Source organism: Schistocerca americana, chromosome 9 (genome assembly GCF_021461395.2).
Source record: "Schistocerca americana isolate TAMUIC-IGC-003095 chromosome 9, iqSchAmer2.1, whole genome shotgun sequence".
Classification (NCBI taxonomy): Eukaryota; Metazoa; Arthropoda; class Insecta; order Orthoptera; family Acrididae; genus Schistocerca; species Schistocerca americana.
The window spans coordinates 85,862,721-85,871,638 of record NC_060127.1 but is presented as its reverse complement, the minus strand read 5'-3'; the positions used below and the strand labels follow the sequence as shown (position 1 = coordinate 85,871,638).

At 46.2% G+C, this 8,918-nt stretch overlaps 1 non-coding gene across 1 annotated transcript; it reads right to left on the bottom strand.

Annotated features, from left to right (window-relative positions):
- Window positions 1-8,249: 8,249 nt before the first annotated feature.
- On the bottom strand, window positions 8,250-8,324 carry Trnas-cga. The gene has a single exon. It is a non-coding gene; the product is annotated as a tRNA-Ser (tRNA).
- Window positions 8,325-8,918: the final 594 nt, after the last annotated feature.

The window sequence follows — 8,918 nt, the reverse complement described above, 5'->3', positions numbered from 1 at the left end:
CGCCCGGAGACCTGCAAGGTGCATTCCACTGACCCCTGGTCACAGTAGAGCCCGTAAAGAACACGGTACATGGTCATTGGAACAGTGGTCCCACGTTATGTTCACAGACAAGTCAAGTTATAGTCTGACAGTGATTCTCGCCGGGTTTTCATCTGGCGTGAATCCGGAACCAAATGCCAACCCCTTACTGTCCTCAAAAGGGACCTGTATGGAGGTCGTGGTTTGATGGTGTGGGGTGGGATTATGATTGGTGCACGTGCACCCCTGCATGTCTTTGACAGAGGAACTGTAACAGGTCAGGTGTATTGGGACGTCATTTTGCACCAGTAAGTCCGCCTTTTCAGAAATGTAGTGGGTCCCACCTTCATCCTGATGGATGATAGCGCACGGCCTCACCGAACTGCCATCGTGGAGCAGTACCTTGAAACAGAAGATATCAGGTGAGTGGAGTGGCCTGCCTGTTCTCCAGACTTAAACCCCATCGAGCACGTCTGGGATGCTCTCGGTCGACGTATCGCTGCACGTCTTCAAACCCCTAGGACGCTTCAGGAGCTCCGACAGGCACTGATGCAAGAATGGAAGGCTATACCCCAGCAGCTGCTCGACCACCTGATCCTGTGTATGCCGACCCGTTGTGCGGCCTGTGTACGTGTGCACGGTGATCATATCCCATATTGACGTCGGGGTACATGCGCAGTAAACAGTGGCGTTTTGTAGCACATGTGTTTTGGGGGCGGTTTTCTCAACTTATCACCAATACCGTCGACTTACAGATCTTTGTCGTGTGTGTTCCCTGTGTGCCTATGCTATTAGCGCCAGTTTTCTGTAGTGCCACGTTGTGTGGCACCACATTCTGCAATTATCTTTAATTTATGAGCATGAGTGTACATCAACCGATATTGAGAACAGACTAAAAAAGTCGGATTGTTTTCTTTGCTATTATAATCCTTCTAAGGCACTGTGGTGACCAACCAACCTTCCTACTGACGACAGCTTCACCTTTTCCTATTTAATGTTTTTTGGCAAACTGCGCATGTTGTTGATAATTCTTCCGTGTTCTATGGCCGTGGTCCATGGAATTATTCTATTCCTAGCGTTTCGTCCAATACTACGTTGGACATCCTCAGAGGTATGGCTGGTCCTGTTGAGTCCTGCCGGTAGGACTCAACAGGACCAGCCATACCTCTGAGGATGTCCAACGTAGTATTGGACGAAACGTTAGGAATAGAATAATTCCATGGACCACGGCCATACAACCCGGAAGAATTATCAGCAATAGTACCATCCGGTCGTGAAAGCCTTCATTGTATAAACTGCTCATGTGCTGGGATGCTTTGGCAGCAGGTCGACAGGAGAGAGCAAGCGGCCAGGGGAGGCGAACGGCAGGGGGAGCCAGCAGCCTGCGAGGAACGGCGCGGCGCTCCACAGGGCCAAGTCCGCCGCCGCCCCCAACCCTGCAGAGAGCGGGGGCGGGACTGCGGGCTCGCACGCCAGGAGCAAGTCTGCGGCGCCCGCCGGCAGTGCGAGGCTGGGTTCCGAGGACCAGTCTAACAGTCTGGTGAGTGGCTCCCGGCTCTGCTGCGGTGACAGCTGGGTTTTGCCGAGAGAAGTAAAGGATTTTGACACTGTCGACTAGGGTACAAACTTTGGAATTCTTAAGTTACGTCGTCGTCGTGTTCTATTGTAAAGTTATCTACTGGGTGTTATCTTACGAGCGCGCAATAATGTAACAGGACTTATAGAATGCTCCACTAAAAATTTGAGGCAGGGAACCTGGGCTCAGAGAATCCAACTTTAGTAGATATTATAGCGACTCTTCTTCTTGATGATTTTGTTTGATTTGTACTTGGCCCCGGCTAAAACTCGGTTACAGTCGGTAGAGTGTTGGGATCGTTATCAAGTTACGAAGACGACGTTACACAAAATAACAGTGCTGAACCGAAATGTGGACGTGCGTGAGATATTTACTTCGCCAAGAATCGAAATTAATCGTTCGTGATCGATGTTTAACTGATTAATGATGAAATATTAATGATAAAACCAATACAGTCACATCCACAACAAATTCCCTACAAGCTGGTCTTAATTTCAAGTATCTAAGAAATCGTAACAGTGGGCTTGTTATTTGAGTCAAAGATTCTACACAAGCACCGAGCGCTACAGTCAAATATTATCGCTGCACGTAATTATTACTCGGGAGTTTCATGTCAATATTTTGATAGAATTTTAAATCACAAATGCACGACTTGGCACTAGAGGGTGTTTTATTGCACAATATCAGTCATTTCCTAACCGAGGCTTGAGAAGAAAACTTTCCCAGATGTTGGGGGGGATTTAAATTATGTGCTTCGGACTTATCACTGAAGTTCCATAAACTGCTGGCTATTCTGAATGAAAATTGTCTATCAGTGTTCGTTGCCTAAATCACTGTCTAAGTAATGTTTAGTTCAATTATCTAGTTAAAAGTTCATTTTATTCTAGTAGGTAAAAGTCCTCCGTTCGAATTCTAATGCTGTGATATTTGAAGTCAGAAGATCGTATTACTGCGTCATAATAGATCGCAATTATTCAGTGTCAAAAACAATCTAAGCGCGCCTACATGTACGAGCATTCAAATATACGTCCTGCTTCGGCTAACTCTCGTAACGTAGTGACAATGCATTGAATTATATTTAGTCGTTACTCACGATTCCCAAAGAGTACTCACACGGAGTATTCTTTGGGATCGTTGGTTCTACTTTGCGAATGGTAATGTATGCTAATTTTGTGATTTATTATGATTTTGATTTTAATTTTACTGAAATTTAATCTTTCTTTCGTAGATTGCTAAATTGTCAAGTCTTAGATTCCTGATTTAATTACTTGTTATTGTCCTAATAATAGTGATAAATGAAACTTCGTTCGCTTATTCACTTTTCTGGGAACTGGGGACTTGGGAAGAAATCTTTGGGGTATCGGGAGCTAATTTTTGATTTTTTATTTCTCGTCCGGGGAAGTGGCATTACAATATGGAATTATACTAGTATACCGCTTTGTCTAGCATTACTGTTTTCAAGCTTATTTGCAACTAACATGCATACAATGACTAAAATGATCTCGGGTTTCCAACCGCGTCAATTGCTTAAAACTACACGAGCTTTCGGCCAAGCATTCCTTGGCCATTGTCACGTGTTATGACTGCCAGTGGGCTGTTGGTGCGCCCTTATATACGCTAGCTGCCGGCTGTGACGTCACTGGTGCCCGTGACATTCCATACATGGGCATGTTTTGAGTCGGCGTTCGATGTGCCCTCTTCAACGGCGCGATCGCTGGATCCCACGCAGCGCTGAGCTGCAACCCACCGTCTCTATTCAGGGTGTTTGCGGTAATTTTTATTTCAACAGCTTCCTTTATTAAACTGTCCCAGAAACCGTTAGTGCGAGTCACGACAGAGGTATCGTCAAATTTTATGTGGCGACCGTTTTCTAACGCATGCTCAGCTAACGCAGATTTCTCTGGGTAGCGTAGGCGATAATATCTCTCATGTTCTTACCTTCGTTGTTCCACAGTGCGAACTGTTTATCCGATGTACTTCCGGCCACACTCACAAGGTATTACGTAGACTGCAGGTGTTCCGAGACCTTCTGCGTCTTTAACTGGTCTCAGTAATTGACGGATTTTCGTTGGAGGCCTGAAGATTGATTTGATCTTGTGTCTTTTCAACAGCGGTTTATCTTGCCCGACACAGAGCCACAGAATGGCAGCAAAGCAAGTTTCTTTCCCTGCTCTTCGCCGGTGGTCTTATTCTGATATTTCCCAGAAATCACTTCTTTCACTTGATGGGCGCTGTAGCCTTTATTCCTGAAAATCTTGCGTTGGTGGTTCAGTTCGTGGGGCAGGTTATCGTCGTCTGATATTACTCTTGCACGATGCACCAATGTTTGTAATACTGTGCGCTTCTGTGTTGGATGATGATGGCTGGTAGCGTGCAGGTACAGGTCTGTGTGCGTGGGTTTTCTGTAGACGCTGTGGCCAAGGCACCCATTTCGTTTACGGTGGACAAGGACGTCGAGGAAGTGCAATGCATTATCTTTTTCCACCTCCATGGTGAACTGATATTACTGTCGATGCCATTGAGGTGTTCCAAAAACTCGTCTAGTTTCTCGCGTCCGTGTGGCCAAATGACGAACGTGTCGTCAACGCATCGAAAGAAACACTTCGGCTTCAATGGCGCAGTATCTACGGCAATATCCTCAAAATTCTCCATGAAGAGGTTTGCAAACAGCTGGAGCCAACTGGCTACCCATTGCTACGCCATCTGTCTGATCGTAATACTGGCCGATGTACACGAAAAAGGAGGACGTAAGAGTGTGCCTAAATAGGTCGACCACGTTACTTACTATGTGTCCAAAGCGTCTTTGATAGGCACTTCCATAAACAGCGCCCCAACATCAAAACTGACCGTAATATCATCCTCACTAAGGCGTAGACGGTAGATTCTGCTGATAAATTCTGCTGAGTTTTTTATATGATGTTCGTAGTGTCCCACATGTGGAGTGAGGAGCTTGGCCAAGTACTTCGCCAGCCGAGAACATTTTATTCAATGTTATCGCCGCGAGACTCTGATTTCATACAACATGCATACAAGTTTACCCATACTGTGGTGTTTATTTACGTGTATATTTTTTATTTCCTGCAAGAAAACAAGGACGACGAGCCTGAATACTAGGAAGTCATGATTCGGATTTTGTTGACTTTACTTGTCCATAAGGTGGCTCTGTTGTATCATATTTACATTTTCCCATGACAGAACGTGCGAGATGCCGGGGCTAGCAGTGTATTTAACACTAAATTCTTCTAGAATCTTCATATGGAAATCATGCTCTAAGCCCCCCCCCCCCTCCCATTTTTAACTCCGACTCTTGCTGTTGCACATGGATTAAGAAGAAACGCGAACTGCTTGTAATCGACCCTGCAAGTGGAGTAGAAAAGAGTTTGGCACCTGCGCTAATTTAATTTGATATAAATTAATGTGATAAAGGAATGTTTCATTAACTTAGTGAGAAATGAAAGGGTTGCTTTACCGATCCACAGAAAGAAAGTTCTATCCTAAATAACAATTTGATTTATTACGTCTAAATTCGAAATAATTAACAAAACACATGAAACACTTACAATACATCAAATTGGATACTCAAATAAATGCTGTGAAGGTGAAGTTGTCCGTAAACTAGCTTGTGACGTTTATGACCAAGTGGTGTGTGGAGCCAATTCCTTGCAACTCAAATCTTAAGAGAAATACCCAGCCCACCCGACATTAATTGCTGCTACAGCAGTGAGAATTCAGACAATGAACATCCAAGACAGAACCACGTAAGAAAAAACGGGAACAGGCGCGCTCTGCTGAGCTCTGTTTATCACAGAGAAAAATTCCCCAATCTGCCGGTGCTGCGGACATACATTACCAAGCTGTCTTCTTAACTGCAAGGACACGATCTGGCGTACCGGAGGCGATGGCTGGTTGCTTCGACATCCCATCGTGGTGATGATAATGTCGCAAGTGTAGCCCAAAACAAATTATCCTGGTCTGGTTGTTCCAGACTAAAGACTTCCTATCAATACAATTGCGCCTCTGAGGGAGACGAAGAAGGCTCGCCCAACAATCATTGATGGTACAGTGATTGATTTTAACAAGCGAAGTCACACAGTAACTCCGATACAGTCAGCTTTAGCCAAAACTGCTCAAGACGGACAACATAGGCCGCTTGTACGCAGAATGCTCAATTGCAAACTGTACTCGGAAAGTTACGTTGAAGTCGAAACTTCAGCAACTTCGTCAAACAGTTACAATCAAATGAAAGTATATCAGACAGCCAACGGAAGGCAGGCTGTGCAGAGCAGCGAGAGCTCAGTCTTGTAACCTACTCTGACCAAAAGGCGAGAGCTGACTCATACAAGAGCACCTCTACAAGCCGAACACAGAAACATTCCCGCCACCACGACAGTGGCCGTGGTTAAACCCGCCAATCAGCAACTCGAAAACCGGCGGAAAATTCCACTCTATTGCCGACGCACTACTATTCTACCAATGGAGATACTTGGCGCCAATTTATGCGCCGATTTTGCTACGTCACGGAGCTATCCCCTGAGCAAGCCAGTCACAGATATGATTTTGCAGAAAACGCGAGAATTTGCCCACCAAGACTGCCTGGGAACACAAGTCATTCCCAAGCCTCGCTGTTGCCCCGCCAGAAAGTGTTTTCACTAAGTTTCTGCGAAGTAACGGAATCCCTAGCCCAGCCGCTCCGTCAGGCCCCTGTGGGCGTGCCGCCCCCGCTCTTATGACAATGTCGGCGTCTGGAAAGCATCCACTCGACTCCCTCACACCCGTCGGCTTAACCCTTTCAAGATCAGAAGTGCCCGCCTGTCACTGGAGCACCCAGGTGACAAGACACGCTGTGAGGGAAGTCCGCGTGTGAAGGAATAGCAACTTTTCACCGCATGCAATGAGAGAGGAAAATCGAATTACTCAGAGTAAGATAGAAATATGAGAGGGGGCTAATGCCACCTCTCAAACGTGCCATGAATCAGCGACACAACATTCATTACTCAGTGCTGTTCAGAGACATACAGCACAATACCGTGGATCAGTGCCGATACAGTTTCGCTGAACTCACTGATGAGCTCCTTGTGTATGGGGAAGTACATTGCAGTGCTGTCACTGCTCAAAGACTGTACAGGGAACGATTTCCTAACAGGCGCATCCGTCACGACGAGTATTTATTTCTCTCAACCTGGTTCATATGAAAGAAGAGACGAGGGGCCTGGCAACATGAATACCACTCGCGCACCCGATTTTGATGAGGTGCTGGAACGTGTTGCAGAGGACTCCACTACAAGTACTCTCTGTATTGCACGTGAAATGGGCGCTGCACATGTGTGGTGAGTACTCCACGAACAACAATTTCACCCATACCACCCACAACGGGTCCATGCAGTGCTTGTGACTGACTTTGCTCCAAGGGTCGCATTGTATCAGTGGTTGCTCAAACAATGGATTTATCTTGTAGGGAGCACATTGTGCTCATGTGGGAGCGATCTAGATGCTTGTAACACAATAAACTGGTAGCCAAGATCGCAGGAATTCTTTTTATTCCATGATTACCGGTTTCGACGAAACTAAAGCAGCCATCATCGGATCTAGGGACGACAGGAAACACTATAAAAGTGGGCTTGGATTCCATTTATATAACATGTATACATATAAATTTAGTTACATACCTTAGTACACATACAGGTTACAACATCAAGGCAAACAATAATGATATTAATAGTTACCTATAACACGCAGGCCTTACAAAATTGTCGTTAGTAGCACATAGGCGTCCAATAGAGATGACATAAATGTGTCTCCATCACATACAAGCGCACTCTAAGTACTATCACAAGTGTAGTAACACTACGTCATTAGGGCTTGTACATGATTCTAGAGATTACTGTATCACATAAACATATACTAATTCAACTCCCTTGGCACTGCATAATGTAATTCGGCTGCATTTCGTTACCCTTGTTTTGTGTTAGTTGATTTTGATCTTATAATTTCAGGTCAAGACACTATCAATTGGTTTCAACTCACCCTGAACTTTGCCGTCTCCAACAGAATTACAATGTCACTGTCATATGTCAAAGTTTTCCTTTTTACTCCTTGAACTTTAATTCCCTTTCCTATTCTCTCCACGGTGCCCTTTCCCATTAGTTTAATGTTTAGACTGAATTACATGATGTAGTATCCATACCTGTCTCATTCCGATCACTACTACTGCTCCGCTTTCACGCCCTTCCACTCTTATAATTGTTGAGATCAACCTTTTGATCCCTGTATTTTACCTGTGCTACCTGCAGGATTTCAGTAGTGTTTTTCAGTCAACAATGTGTATTCTGAAATTTCCTGGCAGATTAAAAATGTGTGCTGGACCAAGACTCGAACTCGGTACCTTTGCCTTTCACGGGCAAGTGCTCTACCAGCTGAGCTACCCAAGCACAACTCACGCCCCGTCCTTACAGCGTCACTTCTGCCAGTACCTCTTCTCCTACCTTCCAAACTTTGCAGAAGCTCTCCTGCGAACCTTGCAGAACTAGCACTCCTGAAAGAAAGGATATTGCGGAGACATGGCTTAGCCATAGCCAGGGGGATGTTTCCAGAATGAGATTTTCACTCTGCAGCGGAGTGTGCGCTGATCTGAAACTTCCTGGCAGATTAAAACTGTGTGCCGGACCGAGACTCGAACTCGGGACCTTTGCCTTTCGCGGGCAACTGCTCTACCAACTGAGCTACCCAAGCACGACTCACGCCCCGTCCTCACAGCTTCACTTCTGCCACTACCTCGTCTCCTACTTTCCAAACTTTGCAGGAGCTCTCATATCAGCGCGCACTCCGCTGCAGAGTGAAAATCTCATTAATGTATGTTCTGTTTTAATGGTGCTTATTTTCTTTGTTGCGACAACTTCTAGCGTCCGTATTGCTTTTCTGGTTTGTGCAGAGCTCCATCAGGATGGTCACACGACGTGGGGTATCCAGCAATCCCAAGGACCGCGCATCTCCTCCAGACCGCAACAATAATGTCAACAATCACAGCAGGAACAACCCCACCGGTAAGAAGCCCACTCGGCACAGAAGTTCGCCCAACCTGCGAGTCGGCTGTACGGCCTGCAGCAGCGGCAGTGGAGGCGCCGGGGGTGGAGGACCACTGCCACCCCCAGAGCCGTACAAGATGGCCTTCAAGGCGGGGTCGCCGGAGTCCTCCTCTGGTGGTGGCGGCAGCAGCGCCGGGAGCGGTGGAGACAAGAAGACGTCTGTATACAAAGTACCTCGGCCGCGTGCACCCTTTGCCAAGCGCTGCTACAGCATTGACACGCTGACCCCACCCTTCTCACTG